The 13,274-nt window shown below is 39.8% G+C and overlaps 1 long non-coding RNA gene across 1 annotated transcript; it reads right to left on the bottom strand.

Moving 5' to 3' along the window:
• Positions 1-9,754: 9,754 nt before the first annotated feature.
• Positions 9,755-12,939, bottom strand: LOC308041409. The gene is made up of 3 exons (XR_013922226.1): positions 12,103-12,939; positions 11,548-11,689; positions 9,755-9,813 (listed from the first exon to the last, which is right to left on the bottom strand). It is a non-coding gene; the product is annotated as an uncharacterized lncRNA (long non-coding RNA).
• Positions 12,940-13,274: the final 335 nt, after the last annotated feature.

The following is a 13,274-nucleotide window of genomic DNA, read 5'->3' as shown; positions in this document are numbered from 1 at the left end:
AGGGTTGGCAGTTTAAATTTTGGTTGAAGGCATAATAAAAGTGGGGACCTACTTCTGAAAAATTTTCTAACTACAAGCATAATTCCAAGTCATGTGGTATCTGGGTGTGGAATTTGAGCTATTTTCGGTGACATCAATTAAGATAAAAGCATAGCATTGTTTTTTTTCCTAGATGTATAAAGATTCTCAGCAAAGGAACTAATACAGGTTTCATTCCTAAAGCCTTTGTGCTTCCTGTCACCATTTTCCACAGTACTTGCAGTCAGATCAAGAGCATTTGAAAGTGGTATTTTTGTTTTTATCTACTCATTCGCACTATATCTCTGAACAACCATCCAGTAACTATGTCTCCCCTCAAACTCACATCCATTCAAGTACTTAAATTCCAGGTTTTGCAAGTGGAATCAAAACATCAGCTGGCACTCCTGAGACCCAGAGACTCGTATGCAGTGAACTGAAAGTTTGCACAGAAAGCCACAAAAGTGGCTTTCACCTGGAGTCTTCTGCATTGTTGTCAAGTTCTGTGGTGGAAAACAGGTGAAGAGAATACATTCATTTAGTTGGAAAAACATTTGTAAAGCAATAAGAATGTTCAGCAAACTACCTGTGGATTTGATGGAGGAGCTGATAAGAGGCAGAAGAGACAGCTAACAGAAAAGGCAGAGAGGTATCAAAGCCTGGTTAGAAGCCACAGGCCAAAAGCCTGAAGGCCTTCAGGAGAGCAGGCGTTACTTCAGTTGTCACAGTGAACAAAATATTTCACTTCCAGATAACTGATTCACACTCAGCTACAGTCAGCAGTGCCTATAAGGGCTGGTGATCTGACAGATAAGATGGGGATCTGACAGCTGTTTAACAGAATATGTAGAATAAACCTATTTTTCAGTAGAATGAAACAAATGTACTAATACAAAAGTTTATACTTGTCCACCAATGTATTTTAACTCTCACAAGAAGGTAAATTGTTCAGCTGATAGGATTAAAGTATCTTTGGCCTTTCAAGTGATGCTGTCAACAAGAGCACTTTCTGATACTTTTGATTTTTTTTTCTTTCTTTTAAAGATGACAAGCTAACTGATAGCAGGTTTTGGTCTTTCAAGTTGGCACAGATTGGATTAATCATCCACAGATGGAAATCTCTGTAGTTCTTGCCAGCTGCAGTAACAGCCCATTCCCAGGTGCTGGGCAGATTTTTAATGGATTTTTTTTTGGCTGATATGCTACAATGTAACACAATAAGTTAAATTACTCATATAATTCCTGTGAGTTATCAGTTATTAGTTTTAAAATTCTGTTCCCATTTCTTGTTTCACATACGGTTATTTGTTCAGTGCCTTGAGTAGGTGGGATACTAGATGCATATTGTTTATAGTACTGTATTCATATGAATTTAATGTTGCTTTATTATTCATGTAAATAGACTAGCTGAAGTCTCCAAATATGCTAGTGTGATATGGGGTTTTGTCTGTAATCTGTTTGCAGCTGTCAGCTCTGAGGTGGTCACAATGTTCGAGGGATTTGCAGGAGCTGTAGTGTTACTAGTTCTGTAAAACAGCTTTTTTTGTCTGCCGGAAAAATTCCTTCCCAAAAGCCTGCACTTGGCAATGTTCCCACATTGGTCCTCTGTACTTCGCAAACCAAGAGTGCCTTAACTGTCTGATGGAATGCCTCTGAGATGCCTGAATAGACTGCTTCCTTTGGTTTTACTGCCCCCACAAAGATAGGGTAAGCCAAGTCTGTAAAACAAAAGGACAGCAATTGAGAGAAAGGATGAGGCATAAAACCAGGGGGAAAAATGACAAGTGGAACAACTAGAGAATGCTGTTCTAGCTGACATATTAACTGGATACCTCTGTTTGCTCCAATACTCTTACAATGAGTTCCTATTATATGCTCCAGCGTTCAGAGCCAAGTACTCAGTTTCCATAGAAATAGAGTACTTTCCAGATAAGGCCTAAGATTAACTACTTAATGATTTTTCCTTACATGGTCCTATACTAATTCTCCTAGAGTCAGGCTTTGTTGTTAAACTTCAAAGGCTCTTGATGGGTGTGAAGGAATCTAGCTATCTTGGGAACTTGCCATTTCTTCCTGGTTCATGCTCAGTCAGCTGATGAACCTGTAACAGTGTAAGCAAAGATGACGGTTCCACCTGGAATCAAGCAGTACGGGTGTCTAAAGATTATTTCTTCTTCTATTTTTATCCATTCTGACAGCCAGCTACTTCTAGCCTAAATCTAAACTACTCTTTCATTTAAAGCTACTAATACATCCACATTAAATGTTATCTATAAAACCAGGGCCACACTAACATCCACATGCAAGTAAGATTCTTGATTTTAGCATCCTGTAGTGATTGAAGATGATTTCTTACAAGTACAGATTAGCTTGGACATGACTGTGAGATGAACTAATGCCTCCCTCTAGCTTGTCAAGCTGTTCCTGTGTCAGCATCGTGAAACAATAATTACACTTTTAGGAATCCCTGTCTGTATTTTGCATGGCACAATTACATGATGTTCAGCACCAAACCTGCAAGTCTCACAGAAACCTGACTGGCAAGTATCTTCATTGCACTAATAAATTTCCAAATATTCATGAACAAAATTCTAATCCAGAATAATGATGGTACTTATCTTTTTTACTCAGTCTGCTGTTCCATATTTTGAATTCCTTGGAGTTATATCATATATAATCATTAGGCATCTTGTTCCTGTGTTCCCCCAAATCTCAATAAAATGGAAACCTTTGCAAATCTCCCTGTCATGTCTCATACCTGTAAAAGCACAATCACTGTCTTCTACCATCAGTGCTACTAATTTCTTTCGAAGTTTGATCCTGGCACAAAACCAAAACTCTACAACTGTAGTTACTCCAAGCATAATACTGTGAGCCAAATGAATCCATGATCTAATACTGATGACATTGGTGGATTCAGTCCAGGGACAAATGTAGCTTTAAGTTGTTTTGAAATGGAACATACTTTCACATCCCCAAACTGCAATAATACTTATTTAAAAGTTGGGGAAGTTTATGCTCTTAGGGCAGAGATAATAATATAAAATTGTTTTCTATGCAAAGAAGTTTTATCCAGTAATTTTTCTAAATAACACAAATACATGCTGCATATGAGTAGTTTCTTTTATCTTTTCCTTACTATCCTCTATTTTCAAGGTCACGTATTTTTCTGGTGTGTTCTAAAAGGCAAAGACAGTCTAATACATAATACTCTCCATTTAAAAAAAAAAAAAGTTATACTTTTTCAAATCTAATTTATTGTACAAGTAGTAGCAGAACGACATGGCTGTGTTCTAGTTCTCCGCAATGCACAACTTGTTCTGATAAACCAGCAAATGTCATATTGCCTGAAGAGCTGCTTACAGTCGAATTACAAACTAAACTTTATTTACCAGAGATAACAGCCTTTTACATACTGGTCCTGTACCACTAATATTTATGATTAAGAAACTGGACTGTGACTGCTAAAAAATGGAATCTAAAGAAAATCTGAGTGATTGTTCGAAAAGCGATTAGAAAAGGCTTATCAACAAGCCTGACTGATGTTACACAGTTCAGCTTTTTTTTTCAACTCTGCTAAGCTTATACCTCTGAAATCAAGAAAAAAAATGCAGTAAATGCCAACATAAATTTAATTCTGCATCTGCTGCCCTGTAGAGGTCTTTATAGCTGCTATGGATTATATAAATACATTTCACTGTGTTCTTTGCATTTGGTCTATCTTTTTTCATTGTTGGAAGCATTCACTGCACTAGCCTGGCATTATTGCCATGTAGGTTGTTCACTTAAGGAGTATCACTGGTCTTTTCACTGCCATGTCTACTTGTATGACTAAAGGAAGCAGATGTATGAATCTTTTGAATGACCAAATTCAATACCGAGTTATAGCAATCCTGCATCAGTCAGCATTGTGTCTCTGATATATAGACTTAATAATGCATAGGAAGCATATGTTTGATGATGTCCTGTGGATGAAGGTGAAGGACTTGTAAAATTTAGCAGTTGAACAGGATATGCTTCTGATAAATCAGGTCAATGCTTGAATATAAAGTATGTATAGGAGACTCCTGTCAGTCCTTTAAGACATGTTTTGCCTTAAACAAAACAACAATTTTGGAAGCTATTCTGACTCATCTTCAAAGGCTGAGGGCAAATACGTGTAGTGAAGGCATAAGAAATCATCATTCAAAGGGAACAGGAAAGGAAATAAAACCACATAAACTAAGAAGAAACTCCAGAGTTAACCTCATCCAACCTTCTGCTCAAAGGAGAGACAATGCAGATCAAGTTGCTCAGGGACTTGTACAGTCAAGTTTTGTGTAATTCCAAGAAAAGGCACCTGTTCCAGCATTTGATCGCTATTGTAGCGATTTTTTTTTTATGCTAACATTTACTTGGAATTTTCCCTATTCTAGCTTGTGTCTATTGCTCATCATCCTTCCACTGTGCACCTCTGAGAAAACAGTCTTTTTCTGTCTTCTTTACATCCTTTTATAGGTAGTTATACACAAATAAGGTTCTCCATCTTTGCTTTATCTTCTTATGCCTGAATAAACCCGGTACCCAAAGTGTGGGACTTTTGCACTTGCCTTTGCTGAACTTAATGAGGTGCCCTTCAGCCAATTTCTCCAGCCTTCAACAGCCCTGCTCTCCCCCTTAGGATCCCTCATGTGGGATCACTTGCATACTTGCTGAAAGTGTACTCTATCCCTTCATCCAGACCGTCAATAAAGACAGTCAGTACATGTTACTGGCCACAACAACTACTGAGGGGTGCCACTGGTTACCAGTTGCCAGCTCAACTTGTCCCATTGATCACAATCCCTTGAGCCCAACACTCCAGCTGATTTCCTACCTACCTATCCACCTAATCAGTTCTTATCATTTTGGCTCGGAGGATACTATGAGACACCACATCATCCATCATCTTCCCCTCATCCACACAGCCAGATATCTCATTATAGAAGACAATGTGGCTGGTCAGGCAGAATGTGTCCTTGGTATGGAAACAGCTCTACAGCCTTCCCAGGAACACAGGTGAGGCCAACTAGCCAGCAGTTCTCTGGATCCTTCTCTTGTCCTTCTTGAAGATGAGTGTGTTTACCTTTTTCCAGTTATGAAGAACCTCCCCTGATTCCCATGACTTCTAAATGTGATAGAGAGAAGCTGTGTAATGGCATAAGCTTGCTACTCTTGGAAGGGTTCTGTCTGGTCCCATGGACTTGTGTATATCCAATCAGCTTAAGTACTCCAAGGATAGCAGGACTAAGGCTGTCTGCTATGGCTGATTTTCAAAGGCTGATGTTTTAATTATTTTAGACTTTTAGAACAGTAAACATCTCGCACTGTGAAGAGCACCTTCCAAGTGAAAACATCAAAGCAGCCTACAATGATGAAACAACTCAGCTAAAGCTTGTTCCTGAAAATTTGTATTACTGCTTCTTACAGTACAGTAAGCTCAGAGAGAGATATTACAGATGTGATGATACTTAGAGAATAAGAATTTTTCTGAACTGTTTCCTGGAAAGTAAGTGAACTGCCAGATAATTTTAATTCTCCTTTAGCAAAGCTTTTACAGTCTGATTCATTTTTATTGTGAATGTAAATTATTTTTGCAGAGGTAAATACTTATTTAGCTAGCCTGAATTATCAAGTGGTTCCAATAAAAAGCTTGAAAAGAGGTAGGAAAAGAATATTATGTCACTCCCATGTCCTTTACAGTACAGTCATGCTTTGAACAGCCCAGAGAGCAAAGTTGCTGACTGAGAAAGAAAATACAGAAATGGCTTATTTCACCCAGAACTTAGCACCCATAATACTCATAACTTATCTCTTTTACTTTGTCTTAGTTACAAGAACTCTAAGCATGAGAACAGACTTGTGTATATCTCTCTTCATTTTTCCTTCCCATCTCCTCTCGTAACACTGCAAGATAGTCTAATCCCTTCCATCCTTGTGTGATCTGCTATAACACTGTTCATCGACCTTTGTTCCTTCTATAGATGCATCTCATAGGTATTGGTTTACTGCAACATTCTATAGTCTTAAATGGATTGACTGAGCACGGTCCTAGAAGAGGATTGTGGAATATATGCACAGTATAAGTATACTTTCCTCTCTAGGTGAGTTCCCTGTATTTAACCTGTCAGGGCTTCCCCAGCTATGTCTTTACATTTTTCAGCCTAAACCTTAATATGTATATGTTTATGTTCCTTTATTTTCTGAGGGTTAACTTTAGCAACTGTATTGTGAGAATATTTGGCTAGAATTTGGGGAAGCATTTACCTTCCTTGGATTTGTTTGTTTGTTTTAATTTATTCAATTGCCCCCCTTTGGTTTTGTAGTGGCTCAGTTTTTTCAGTGAAAACACTGGCTACTCAAAGTTTGTAATTTCTTTTTTTTATAATTCTCTTCAGTGATAAGTGATGTCCCTCAGGATTCTGTATTGGGACCAGTACTGCTTAATATCTTCATCAATGACTTAGCAGGATTAAGTGCACCTTTGGCAAGTTTGCAGATGACATCAAGCTGAGTGGTGCAGTTGACACACCTGAGGGATGTGATGCTATCCAGAGGGACCTGGACAAGCTTGAGAAATGGCCCATGTGAACCTCATTAGGTTCAACGTGGCCAAGTGCAAGGTCCTGCACCTGGGTCAGGACAACCCCTGGTATCAATACAGGCTGGAGGATGAAGGGATTGAGAGCAGCCCTGCAGTAAAGGACCTGGAAGTACTGGTGGATGAAAAGCTAGATGTGAGCCAGCAATGTGTGCTTGCAGCCCAGAAGACCAACCATATCCTCAGCTGCATGAAAAAAAGTGTGGCCAGCAGGTTGAGGCAGGTGGCTCTGCCCCTCTACTTGCTCTTGTGAGACCTCACCTGCAGTTCAGATCTGGAGCCCCTGCCATAAGAAGGACATGGGCCTGTTGGAGCAAATCCAGAAGAGGGCCACGAAAATTATCAGAGGGCTGGAACACCTCTCCTATGAGGAAAAGCTGAGAGACTTGGGGCTGCTCAGCCTGGAGAAGGCTCTGGGGAGACCTTATTGTGGCCTTTAGTACTTAGAGGGGGCTTGTAAGAGAGATGGGGTCCTTTTAGTAGGGCCTGTAGTGACAGGACAAGGGGCAATGGTTTTAAACTAGAAGAGGGGAGACTCAGGCTAGACATGAGGAAGAAATCTTTTACTCTGAGGGTTGTAAAACACTGGAACAGGTTGACCAGAGAGGTGGTAGATGCCCCATCCCTGGAGACATTCAAGGACAGGCTGGCTGGGGCTTTGAGCAACCTGATGTAGGCAAAGATGTCCCTGCTCATTACAGAGGAGTTGGACTAGATGACCTTTGAACATCCCTTCAAGCAAAACTATTCTGTGATTCCTCTCTATCTGGCCATCACTGTCAACTTTTTCCTTTAAACAGACAGAATGGGACATGAAGCAAAGATAAAATAGTTTTTAAAATTCCTTTTTGGTTTCATCAGTGTACGGTGGATGCAGGTTCTGAATGTGCCTGATCCCTGCTCTCCAGACACATGCTCCTGATGGTCTAACTGGCATGCAGAAAATGTAAGGAACAATATTCCTCTCAGAAAAGCAAACCTTTTTGAGATCCTAACACTAAAGTGGTGAGTAAAGAAGTGATCTTTTATCTGAGCCCACCTGAAGAGATAGAGAAAAAAGAGGAACAAATCCCACTACGAGGCACACAGTTAACTTTGAGGTAAGTTTTCTATTTCTCCTATTATTCAGCTTCCATGTGTTACATTTCTCCTACTAAGCTGCTTCTCATCTCTTCCTGGCTGCTGGCTCAAACTGCTCTTCACACTCTTCCTGATTCCCCTACAGCCCATTTCTGCGTTTAATCCCCTTGGTCTCTATTCACACATGAACTATAGTACCATGGACACCTAATTGAAGGGTGTCTGTAGTCCAGCACTTACACTCCCTAGATCTTTGTCATAAGAAGTTGCATGAAGATAGAAAATAAATGGTGACCTGCTGTGAAAGGCTGTTCTTGGAAAGGACTCCTCGACTTGAAGCACATTGTTATATTATTTGTGAAATACAGTTAGATCTGCTTTTTATCTTTTATCTTGTTACTCAGCAATAATTGACTGTTCAAGGCTGGAACTCAGTTGTAATTATTCCTCCAGTGAAAACACAGCAACATTTTGTACAATCGCCCTCACATATCTGCAAACAGCATCTGTAACACATGATCCTTCAGCAAACAGCTGTACAAATTAGTAGGGAACATTTCTCCACAGAAAGACTTAAGAGAGGTAAAGAGCATCAACATGCCTACAGATTACATGGAATATTTCAAACTTACATTAAAATAACTCATATTCAAGGTTCACTAACAAAGGGGCTGCCATGCTACTGTCTCTTGTGGCACCCAGAGATTTCCATTTACCTATTCAACCAATTCATTTTAGAGAACTAAGCATCTAGTAACATCTTGAGTGCTATGTTCACAAAGCTGCCAGGTATAAGCTGAAATAACCATCAGTATAAGCCATCTCACAGCAGAAGTTCTCAGCCGGACAGTTGATTGTACTAATAAATATGTAAGGAGCCCCACCTAGTGGCAAGAGAGTGTGTTTCCAGCTATGATAATCTACCACGACATGAGAAGTCTTTGGAAATTTAAATATGTATACTAAACGCCCTCTACTTAATTCAGTCTTTGCTTGATTTATTTTAATCAAAGCACTAGAATAATGACCTTTCATTAAGATATGTTTATTCATTTTCAGCAACAATTTCTCGGAAAATTCAATCACTAGCTATGGAAATATGTTGTTTAATCAAGCAGACACTCTGAATTGTAAATGTTAAGTAAGAGAGTCTTGCCCAGGTGCTTTATAAACTATGATTGGCAAACGTGTCATTCGGTGCAGTAATGGTGTGAATTACTCTATGATTACAAGGCCCTGATTACTTCCTGACAAGTTTGGGTCAACAAATACTTATTTAACACCACAAGACAGTTATTTTGATAATAAATACAAAACTTTGAATAAAAATGTTTTAATAACATTGATTTTCTTCATAATGTTATTGGAGTCTGATACAATAAGCACCTTAGCTAAAACAAAAAAAGCTCAACATTTTTATTTTAAGCTTGCTAGGCTTTCATTTGTAAGTAACTGTTTTTTCCATTTTTCCTTTTTTTCTCTTACCTTCTCTAGTCTTTCTAGAAAAACTGTGGCCTGTTTCACAGCTCCCAGCTTCTCTAACAATATCTGTATTAAAAGTAGTCTAGCCTGAGTGCACAGAATTGATGTATTTCTAAATCAAAGATTCTCAAACTGTGGAGAATAAACATATTTAAATGGCAATGCACCTTGGGAGATAAGAGGAGGGCAGTGGTGGGGCAAATGCCAGAGGAGTTGCACTTGAGGCCAAAGGCTGTCAGGCTCCAACAGAGGAAAACAACGGCTCTGAACAAAAGCAGAGGAAGCACATCTGATAGAAATGACCGCATTAGGATGTTGCTTCTCAACAAGAGCTTGCTGACAAGGCCGGATCAGTTCAGCATCTCTATGCTCCTGCTCTGGGTGTATTTGCCCCCTTCCCTTCTCATCTTTGTTCTTGTTTCTGTTTGAAATACTTCCTCCTGAAGACACTTTTCATTCCACTCGTAGTGGCTCCACAGCAAAGTGTTTCTCCTTCCCCAACTGCAAATGTGCTTCATGGTAGTACTTCCCCTCCCCACGCTCAGTTTTAGAAATGCTGCATTAGAAATTTCCAGCTGGAGTTGGGCTAGAGATGTAGAACATACCTTGGAATGCTGAAAGAAAAAAATTTGAGACTTTAGCTAAACAAACTGGCTGGCTGAATTATGCATGATATATCCTGAGTTAGGTACAGGAAGGACAAACTTCAGAGACTAAATAACTATGTTCTGTCTTGGTATTAAAGATTTAAGCAAAAATGTAGATAGCTTTATTTTCAATATTATTTCTATATGTCTTTAATCCTGTTTCCCAAAGGTAATAAAGGTCCCCCCTGCTTCACAGAATCGCAATTAAGAAGTCTTATCCTTCTGTATCACAAACCTAGACTCTAAACTCCTAATTCCTGTACTTCTTGTTTAGCCATGTGGCTGTACTGTTCTGCATGTAGGAAGAGAAACATCTTCAGTGCAGAAAGCAAATAGCAGTGAGTTTCTGGAAGCCACTGCTTGGTACAGTACAAGGGAGCTAGTGGATGGAAAATTAGGCCAGAGGGAGGTTGTGGCTGGGGTGGGCGGGAAGTGCCAGGCTTAAACTGGGAATCAATCAAGTACCTACTGCTGGAAGCAGATACTGGCACCATGTAGAATCCATGCTCACATAACCATCTCCATGCTTACACTAAGTCCATCTACCAGCAGAGTTATAAATTTACAAAACTGGGCAGTGGCTGATAACAATCAAAACACAGCTTTCTAACCAGTACAATTATTTTTCTCAGGATGAAATACAGCAGTCAGCAGCATGATGCCTAATGTCTGCCCAGATCCCACAGTAGGTATTAAAGTCTCTTTTGAAGGATTTGGCTTTAGTGACACCCAACATGTTTTTACTAGACTCTTCATGTTCCTGCAGCATATGAAAAACTTAATTCATACTACTACCCTATAGTTTTGCTGCACCTAGTGAGATTCTTAATGTAGTCTAGATTTTATAGGTTTCACATTGCCATGATTTTTCCCCTTTTCTGATTTTCAGCTACCTTCCAGCAAATTGGAAATATTTTCGCCTTTGCCTATTATAGATTTTGTGTCTACCTAAGTGGATGCCATATTGTTGCTTTGTGCAGGTGGAAAATCACGCTCCAAATTAATAGAAGACAAAATCAATCAAAGCTATGTAATCATTAAAAATAAACTTCCCTAAACACAATCTTTCCTTTCTTTCCATTCCTCGATACTGAATTTTAAGCAGGTAATGCTTTAATGCTAAGTTTTTGTATTTACTGACCTCTAGGTTTTTTTCTTTTTTTTCCACTCACTAAAAAAGTTGGTAACATCAGTTACCAGAACAGGGTTTTAAAATGTAAACCCAAACAGCAATGCTAACTAGGACATGTAATTCTACATATATATTAGGCTTTGAAAAAAGTAAATGTCAAAGTGATAAATCTTTTGTTTAGTCCTGTTTTAAATATAAACTCAGACATGGGGTCTTCATCTGTCCACCTAATCTCTGCCCTGTTCCTATAAATGTACCTTTTGGTGTGCAATGGCTCTTCTGGGGACAAAACCAGATGCACAGTTAGGAATGAAGAAAAAAAAAATTACAAGGAATAGCACAAACAGAGAACATACACGTAAGGTTTAGAACACTAATATACCATGAAATTTTGGAAATGCTGCTATAATATAAAGTAGAATAAACCAGCATTTGGTTTTTGTACTCTAAAGTTTCAGCCATTCTACTCAATAAAAATATTTTATATTAAGCTCTCAAAGTATTCCTAAGAATGGGATAAAATACAAAAAATTCCTCAGTCACAAACAGCTTTATCAAGGGAAACATACCTTTCAGGAATTCTGTTTAAGTATGACTTTTAATGTTACTTCAAAGCTTTCACAGGTGCATTTGAACTCCCCATGATCATAATCTGTAGTCTGACACTTGCTAGATTCAGCTATAGGCCTGTGTCAAAGTTTGGCATCTCTGCTAGGAAAAAAATCCGAAAAATCTTAAAGATACTGAGAAGGTCTATGTGGTAGTCTGTGGCTGCGTGTGGAAAAATTGGAAATGTTAGTTACAGTGGTAATATGCATGAAAATGGGTCATGAAAGTACAAAATCATTAGGAGTTACTTTTAAGAACTCTGGAATGGTGAAAGAAACACCAGAAGGTCAGAGACTGAAAGTGTCAATCCTGTAAAGAGAAGCTGTGAAAGAGTGAAGTTTAAACCTTAAACTTCAATTATCTATTGAGGATTTAAATGTTTTTTTTCTAGTTCTAATACTTGAATGGTAAAAAGGACTAACAGTCACACCATTCTGATTTTTTAGCCTGTTGAAAGAAGAGATAATGCTACTTTCTTAATTTTTAAGTAAAGCTGTTGATACATCTTCAAATACCATCTTTAGATGCATGTGATGACACGTCTAGACACTTCTCTAGACACATCAGCGTGGCTCCCTCATCTCTTATGCAAACCCAGGTGGATGCTGCTACATATCCTGACACTCCTACATCCCCATCAGTCTGTCTTCCCACGACCTCCTTGGCTGGAAAGGCTTCTCAGGTTCTGCAGTGAGCTACAAGGCGAGGCAACCCTATAGGAAAAAAACAAAAAACAAAACCCAACAAAACGACAACAAAAAAAAGTGCTTCCTTTTGGTAGGATTAATTTGCTGCTGGTTTAGGAGCCAGGAGGGACCAAGTAGATGTCAAAGTGATAAATCTGCCCCCACAGGGGCAGAAAGAAAAAGCTGGGAAGGAGCTGGGCAGGGCCATGCCAGCACTGGCATCTATTTATGCAAAACTCCAACTACTAAAAAGCAAGTACAGGGCTAGGGTGTGCTGGGAGCTGCCACAGAAGGGCTCCTAGTCAAAATGAAGGCACATTGAGGAGCCTGAGATCCCATCCTGTGGTCAGTGGAGCATTACAGAATCACAGAATGTCCTGAGTTGAAAGGGACCTACAAGGATCAAGCCCAACTCCTGTCACTGCATATGACAACCCCACAATTCACACCATGTGTTTGAGGGTGTTGTCCAGTCTCTTCTTGAACACTGTCAGGCTTGGGGCCGTGAAACCTCTCTGGGGAGCCTGTTCCAGTGCTTCACCACCCTCTGGGTGAAGAACCTTTTCCTAATGTCCAACCTAAACCTCCCCTTGCACAACTTCCTGCCATTCCCTTGGGTTCTATCATTGGTCGCCAGGGAGAAGAGATGAGCACCTGCCCCTCCTCCTCCCCTTGTGAGGAAGCTGTAGCCGCCATGAAGTCTCCCCTCAGTCTCTTCCAGGCTGGACAAACCAAGTAACTTTAGCTGCTCCTCATACGGCTTCCTCTCCAGTCCCTTCACCAACTTTGTAGCCCTCTTCTAGACACTCTCGAGTAGCTTTATATCTTTTTTTATCCTGTGTTTCCCAGAACTGCACACAGTGCTCCAGGCGAGGCCGCACCAGGGCGGAGCAGAACGGGACAATCACCTCCCTGGCCCGGCTGGCAATGCTGTGCTTGATGCACCCCAGGACACGGTTGGCTCTCTTGGCTGCCAGCACACACTGTTGGCCCATGTTATC

Source organism: Nesoenas mayeri, assembly GCF_963082525.1.
Source record: "Nesoenas mayeri genome assembly, chromosome: 1".
In the NCBI taxonomy this organism is placed as follows: Eukaryota; Metazoa; Chordata; class Aves; order Columbiformes; family Columbidae; genus Nesoenas; species Nesoenas mayeri.
Note: the sequence above shows the minus strand (reverse complement) of the source record. Positions and strands in the feature narration are given on the sequence as shown.